Source organism: Nelumbo lutea, chromosome 5 (assembly GCF_056320005.1).
Source record: "Nelumbo lutea isolate HS-2025 chromosome 5, American lotus-T2T, whole genome shotgun sequence".
Taxonomy (NCBI): domain Eukaryota; kingdom Viridiplantae; phylum Streptophyta; class Magnoliopsida; order Proteales; family Nelumbonaceae; genus Nelumbo; species Nelumbo lutea.
Window position 1 is genome coordinate 61158570 of NC_142688.1, and position 8101 is coordinate 61166670.

Sequence of the window (8101 nt, forward strand, 5' to 3'; positions counted from 1 at the left end):
TAGGGAATCATCCGTCCTAGCCGCTCCCCCTTCTCCTCTCCGGTTCTGTTGGTACCCAAGCAAGATGGGACTTGGAGATTTTGTGTGGACTACAGAGAGCTTAACAGCCGGACGGTCAAGGATAAATTTCCTATCCCCATTGTAGATGAGCTATTGGACGAACTCCATGGTGTCCAATACTTCTCAAAATTAGACCTCCGGTCAGGTTACTTTCAGGTCCGGATGACTTTCGAAGATGTGGAGAAAACGGCCTTCCGAACACATCATGGCCATTTTGAATTCCTAGTTATGCCATTTGGCCTCAGCAATGCTCCTTCCACGTTCCAGTCCCTGATGAACGAGGTATTTCACTCCCACCTCCGCAGATTTGTCTTAGTATTCTTTGACGACATCCTAGTCTATAGCAAGTCGTGGGTAGAACACATGCAACATCTATGGACCGTTTTTGAACTCCTGCGCCAACACCAACTCTTCCTTAAGCAATCCAAATGCTCCTTTGGGGAAACTGGGTCCTTTACTTAGGACATGTGATCAGCGGGAAAGGGGTCACTGTGGATGACTCCAAGATTCAGGTGATCAAGGAATGGCCCAAGCCTCAATCCGCCAAGGCTCTCCACGGGTTCCTAGGGTTGACGGGTTACTACTGCAAGTTCGTCCAAAATTATGAACTTTTGGCGGCCCCACTAACCAATCTTCTCAAGAAAAATGCCTTCCATTGGGATAATACAGCCGATGTAGCCTTTGCGAGTTTAAGAGAAGCCCTCTCCTCCACGCTGGTCCTACAGTTGCCAAACTTTGACCTCGAGTTCACAGTCGAATGCGATGCATCCGGCACCGGCATCAGCACCATAGTACAGCAGCAAGGGCAACCGGTCGCCTTCTTCAGCCGCAAACTGGCTGACCGCCATCTTAAATTACCTGCCTACGAACGCGAACTGATTGGGTTGGCTAAGGCAGTGCAGCACTGGAGGCCATACTTATGGGGAAGGATCTTCATTGTCAAGATGGACCACTACAGCCTCAAATATTTGTTGGAACAACAGCTTACCACTTCGTCGCAACAACATTGGGTCAGCAAACTGCTTGGTTTTGATTTTCGGGTGGACTACAAGGCGAGATCCTTAAACCGTGCAGCAAATGCCTTGTCTCACTGAGAAGAAGACAATATGCTCCTCCATGCGATCTCACAACCCCAAGCCACCCTGCTGGAAGACATTCGGAACACACTGCCACAATCACCAGAGTGGAATGACCTTGTCCAGAAAATACAGTCCGGAACGACCAACCCAAACTGGTCCATGCACAACGGGTTGGCACTATACAAGGGACGGATATATCTCCCAGCCGACTGTCCCTTAATCCCCTCCGTCATCTCCAACATACATAACTCCACGCATGAAGATGTTCAGAAAACATTGCACCGCATCCACGCCGATTTCCATTGGCAGGGTATGAAGGCTCCGGTGCGGGACTTCATCCAAAATTGCTTTATGTGCCAACAACAAAAGTGGGAAAACTTGCACCCAACAAGCCTTCTCCAACCACTTTCACTCCCAACACAGATCTAGGCCGATATTTTCATGGACTTCATTGAGGGCCTACCCAAGGTTGGCGGGAAATCGGTCTTATTCGTGGTGGTGGATCGTTTTTCCAAGTATGCTCATTTCATTCCCTTATCCCACCCATATAACGCGGTTTCAATTACCCACGTCTTCTTCACCCATATTTTCCGATTGCATGGGCTACCCGAATCCATCGTCAGTGACAGGGACCCGGTTTTTACTAGCACCTTCTGGAAGGAGCTATTTCGACTACAAGGAACAACCCTAGCCTTCTCCTCCGCCTACCACCCGCAAACTGACGAACAAATGGAGGTGGTAAACCGAACAATAGAGATGTACCTCCGTTGTTTTGTGGGAGACCAACCACGGCGTTGGGTGGATTACCTTCCGTGGGTCGAATACTGTTACAACACGTCTTATCACTCCTCTCTTAGCATGACTCCCTTCCGGGTTGTTTATGGTCAGGACCCTCCCCGCCTATTGTCTTACGAACCCGGTTCAACACGGTTGGAAGAAGTTTATCGCAGCCTACAAGATCGCGATGCCCTCCTAGCCGAAGTCTCCCTACGCTTATAGCAGGCTCAGACATGCATGAAGAACGCCTTCGATCAGTGCCACCGAGAATTAATCTTCAAACCGGGACAATTTGTGTGGCTGAAGCTCCAACCCAATCGGCAGCACAACCTCAAACGCATAGCTTCCCCTAAACTGGCTCCCAAATTCTACAGGCCCTTCAAGATTTTACGGCAGATTGGGAAGGTTGCATATCAGCTCGAACTACTAGAGCACAACAGACTCCATGATACCTTCCACGTGTCCTTACTCAAGCCATTTACAGGTACTCCTCCTGATAAGGTACCTCCCCTACAACCCTTAAAGGATGGTAGACCCATTCTCCAACCTCGGGCTCTTGTCCGGTCCCGCGCCAATCGAGGTACTTTCGAAGTCCTAGTGGAATGGGACGACCTACCATCAGCTGAGGCCACCTGGATCCCCTGGTTTGATCTTCACAACGCCTATCCAAATCTCGAGCTTGGGGACAAGCTCATTGCCCAGGAGGGGTGTGATGTTATGGATGCATTCGTGGAGAAGACATACTGCTGCCGACAGCAGCAATGAGGAGGGGCCCACACGACAACTTATCTTGCCAGCTCACCAACTTATCTTATCCCATCTGTTCTTAGTTTACCTATTAGAAGTAGGAGTTAAGTTTTGTTCTTAGTAGAAGTTGTTTATCTATTAGAAGTGAGTAGGAGTTCGATTTAAAGTTGGATTTATCCTAGCCTTATCCTTAATAGTCGAATTCAACAAGGAGTCCTCCTACAGGGAGGACCCTCACCTCTTGTAATCTCTTATTTAAGGAGCTGCGAATTGGGAATAAAGGCATTGAGTTTTCAGTCAAGAAAAGAGTGAGGAGAGTTAGGGTGATCTCTTAGACAAATCACCCATCAGATCGCCACAATAGGGTCTACACATAAGGGGAGGGGCAAGGGGAGGGGCAAGGGGAAGCTAGAGGTTCTTTCCGTGGGCTAACCCGTGACGAGATCCTACGCCCGGGCCCATAACAGGTGGATATGGCAGAGCTGCTTGTTGAGTATGAGGCAACCAAAACATTGGATCTTAGCAAGGGTTTCTGGCTTCCTGTGCCAGTTTCTTTGGGGAAGGATGACTCTTATGATGTCGTGGAGGGTAATGAACTTCTTTACTTGTATGGGCGGCGGAAATGAAGTGTGGAGTATAGATGTCCGGAGCCGAAGATGAAGATCACGAAGGGGTGCTCCAACTTTACTTCCTGGGTGATGTATGTGGTGGAGAACCCAATGTACTGTAGGCTTCTACAAAGCACTGGGCTTCTCAGATTGGTCGATTGTTTCATTCATCTTCCTAGGTGTGACAGTGTGAACTTCATAGAGCCGTTCTTGGCCCATTGGGGTGGTAGTGGAAGACGTTGTCTCTCTGTTAGTGCTTACCCTGGTTGGGGCTATTTTAGTCGACCATCTATAGTATGCGGAATCCATCCCCTACGAGCTCACTGACATCTATGAGGAGTTGTTGTAGGAGGTACAATAGTTCAAGGCTAGGGTTGATGCTATTAGTGATCATGGTAAGATGCCCACGGACATGTGGATCAGATACTGGTTTGAGCGCAAAAGTCTATCCAAAGTCATGGCTAGGAAGATGGATAGCCAGTGTCATTTGATCACTTTCATCCTATACGTTGCGTTGCTGTTCTTATTTCCAGGCAACCCCGATAATGGCATCGGAACAATATTGGCACTGCTTGTCGTTCTCGCAACAGGCAGGTATCAACTTCCTTTGACCTCTATGTTCTTGGGGCATTTGTACGAGCAGATGGATGGTGCCATCCATATGGACCCGAGCTGCATCAGGAGAACCTCATATGTCTTTGCCCCTTTCCTTTTTATGTTTATCTGTGAGCGATTCGATTTGGAAGTTACTCCCTGAGAACTATCTCCCTTGGAGGTCCACATGGCTATCCTAGAGGGGATAGACTTAGAGAATGTCATGTTGGACATCTGCCATGGCAAGTGTTGGCTGAATGCCAGGAAAAGATCTTTGGTGTTGATGAAATAGAAGCTCAATTCGCATGTATTGACAGTTTCATTTCTCGTTCCTACTCAGAACACGTAGCTTATGCCATGTCATTCTGCATTGGCATGAATATACTGGAAGGAGGTGACCGGCAGTGTGTGGTTGGCATCGATAACCCCGTGGTGGGTGCTGCTTGCCTTGCCCTATGGCTTGGAGTCATTAGTTATCTGGCAAGGTAGAATAAGCCCAATCGTGCGTGTACTGGCCTGACTGTGTTCTTCATCAGTTCAAGTATGATAGCATGGGGTGACAATTCCTGCATTCCGATGGTGAGCATGTGTACTGGCAGAGATACAATGGCCTTGCCTTTGCCAACATCACGCGCTTCCCATTGGCCAGGTTCAATCGCGTGGAAGTGTGTAGCTCCCTACGTCGTAGCTACCTATGCTCCTTATTCAGTGGGTTTCAGTTGTTTTTGGTGATAAAACCATGTCCGAGGCACATAATGGCTCCTCCGCCAGGGCATGCAGTAGGGAAAGCAAAGGAGCAGCCTCATAACACCCGTAGTCGCCACACCGTCCCAACGACAGAATCTGAAGTACCTACCGGTGCGGGAAAACCAACAGCCACCGTTGATAAAGAGAAGTGACACATTAGTGAGTTTGGAAAATGTAGTCGACATACTATTGCGAAGAAACGAAGGACAGAGACGCTAGGTTGTCTGAGGGAGCAAACAGTTCCTGTTGAAGTCACTGTGCCCACCTGTGCTTGGACGCCCATGAGGAGAGTAGCGAGGAGTCTACATCCCATTGTGCCGTTGTTGACAAGGTGGTGCTCTTGTTGGTGGGTGGTCGAGTCTCCAAAAGTTTGGAGAAAGCAGTGGAAAAGAGAGAAGTCGTGGGGAAGAGAGAGGAGAGAAGGGAGAGTCCCCTTCTGAGAAACCCTATGCCCAGATCATATTCCCCTATTGGGGAGAGTTATTGCCCTTTATATAGAGAGGACCCCAGGGTTATAAGGAGATGTCTCTTCTTTATGTTGACTATTAAGCAGGCATCATCGGGGTTTTGCCACGTGTTCGGTGAGATCTCTTGAAGGCAGGGTTTCTTTTCTTTCAAGGATTCTCATAATCCACATATGCTTCTTCCTTTCATGACCCTTTTAAAACCGATGTGGTGCGGGTGACGTCATTATTTGCATTGCTCACTTTACTAGGCCTACGGGGTGTCCCGTCACGTGCGTAATTTAAAGACGCAAGTGTTTCTAATATTTATTCCTGATCTGTAGTAATTCCGCACCTGTTCGAGCATGTCTAAACCTCATCACAAGTTCAAGCGTGTCTAAGATTCATCGCAGATCCATGTAGGCGAAAGTTCATCACAACATGTTTCGAGTATGAATTCATCGTAGATGTGTGATGAGTTGTGATGAGTTATGAACTCATCACAAATGTGCGATGGGTTATAGATTCATCGCAGGCATCCATGTAGTGTTAATTTGACATCTTCTGTGCTCTGATGGTCTAAGCAACCACTATGTACCTACAGCTGTCAAATGTCCCTTCTATGTAAAGGTCAGATGCCCCTTCTGTGTAAAGGGTGGAACCTAGTACACCTGTTACCGAAGTCCAATAAGTGATGGACAAAGAATCTGTGGCGCCCCCTATACCTGTAACTACACTAGAAGCTGTCGGCCCTATTGTTGAAGCGTCTAAACAAGTGAACCGGCCGACCATAGAGGTGGCAATAGAAACCACCACTCCTGTCGTTGAATATGGGATGCATCCGTGTAGTGTTAATTTGACATCTTCTGTGCTCTGAGCAACCACTATCTACCTACAGCTGTCAGATGTCCCTTCTATGTAAAGGTCAGATGCCCCTTCTGTGTAAAGGGTAGAACCTAGTACGCCTGTTACCGAAGTCCAATAAGTGATGGACAAAGAATCTGTGGCGCCCCCTATACCTGTAACTACACTAGAAGCTGTCGGCCCTATTGTTGAAGCGTCTAAACAAGTGAACCGGCCGACCATAGAGGTGGCAATAGAAACCACCACTCCTGTCGTTGAATATGGGATGCATGGGCAGAGGTTGCAGTCGACAACAGAGGTAGCAATAGAAGGCATGGGCCAAGCGGAGGTGGCGCAGATAGAAATGGCCCAAGGGGAGACAGACACAGAGAAAGGAGCAGAACTTGGGCGTCGATGGCCCCAATGCATTAATGGGGGAGGTAATTACTTCGGAGGTAGTCATTACCATTTCGGTAACCCACATGCATGCGAAGAAGATTGCTTCACGTCCGCGGGAGAAGGGGACAAAAGCGCCCAACTTGGTAATGTTGTTTCTATTTTTCTATGCTTGATTACTTTGTGAACTGATGATTATTTTGTTCTTACTAACCATTGTATTGCCTTTCAAACATTTATACTGAGGAGAGTTGAAAGGAGTGACTGTCTCGATTTTCCGAAATTTATTGGCCCTCGATTTTTTGATGGGCAAATCACACTCAAAGAGGTATGACATTTAAATTTATTCTGGTGTACATTTTGCGGTTACTTTATGATCTTCTCAGTTTACTGAATGATTGCTGTGTTCTAGGCCCCTATCCAACGTGGTCCTATTAGTGTCTCTATGCCAGACATCATCAGGCACCTAGTCAAGGACATAGATCAAATTCAATCTAACAGTAAGGGAAAAGAGATGGTCACGGCTGCCGATGATCTTGTAGATGATCAAGCACCTACGACTAATGAGAGTGCACAAGTTAGTTGCCAGCATAAGACAAAGGCCAGGGCTAAAGTGGGAGAGGGTGATAATGCTTTGTCTAGGATGGAATGTGCAAGTGGAGAGCACCCATTACAGCAAGACGAGACACAGTCTGTCACACAGCAGCCCCAGAATGAGGCAAGGCCTTCTGGGTTGGATCAGGCCCCTCACCAGAACCAAGATCAGGCACCTCCCTTCCCATTGGACCAACCAGCCATAGAACAATAGTCAGAAGAGGATCAGGCAGTAGTTAAGGATGCATAAGTATTTCCTTTGGATCCTAATGTAGTGGAGGAGGGTGCCTCCAATACTGTGGGGATTGAGGATGACCTTGTGCCAAGGCATGTTCGTGCACTATCTTCAGGAGATGACAGTAAGGATAGTTCCGATGAGGACGAGGAGTCCTCTTTTGATGCAAAACTCAGTGTCATGGAAAAGGAGCTCACCGAATATTATGAGAAGGAAGAGATGCTCCCTCTTGGCTTCCCAGTGGTAAATCTCGTTAGCATTTAAGGAGGTGAGAAGGCATGAGCAGTAGTAGTATATCGCTTCCTCTAATGTTGCGGACGCCATCTCCCTGATTATCCAAAAGGGCTGGCTTCTTATAGCCAAACTCCCTCTCATTGTGATGAGTGCTTCTCTCAACACCGTGGCCGGTCTGATGAACTTGGTTATGTTGTAGTCCACTGACGCACTCTCTTTTTTCCGTTTTTGCCTGTTGGCTGAAGACTTGTACTTCCCTTGCTGCAATGGACTTCAATATGGACTATTGTTAGTGTAATCGGTTACACTCATCTCTTGTATTTATCTCTTATCTTGTATTTATCCTTACCCTTGTATTTATCTCTTATCTTGTTACTCTGTTCTTATCTATACATATACAACATGTATAAATACCGTACAAAATATTGAATGAAATGAATCAAGAGAGAATTCTTCTCATAAGCTCTTTTATGGTATCAGATCTTAGGAACGCCTGAATACCCTCCACCAAAAACCATGTCGACCTCTAACACTTCCAGTCAAACCCGTATCACCCAAACTACTCTGCCCATACCTGAACCTGTGAATCTTTGCACCAATGTGACTCAGCTTATCTCTGTTAAGCTTGATCGCCACAACTATCTTCTGTGGCGCCTTCATATGCTCTCTGTACTTGATAGACATCAACTGATGTGCTATGTTGATGGATCTCTCAAGTGTCCTCAGTTTATCACTTCCTCCATC

General features: G+C 47.2%; 1 long non-coding RNA gene across 1 annotated transcript; it reads left to right on the forward strand.

The window, feature by feature from the left end:
• The first annotated feature begins 3273 nt into the window (after nt 1-3273).
• Nucleotides 3274-7820, forward strand: LOC148852680 (uncharacterized). Its single transcript, XR_016099010.1, has 2 exons — nt 3274-6622; nt 6707-7820. It is a non-coding gene; the product is annotated as an uncharacterized LOC148852680 (long non-coding RNA).
• The last annotated feature ends 281 nt before the right edge of the window (nt 7821-8101 follow it).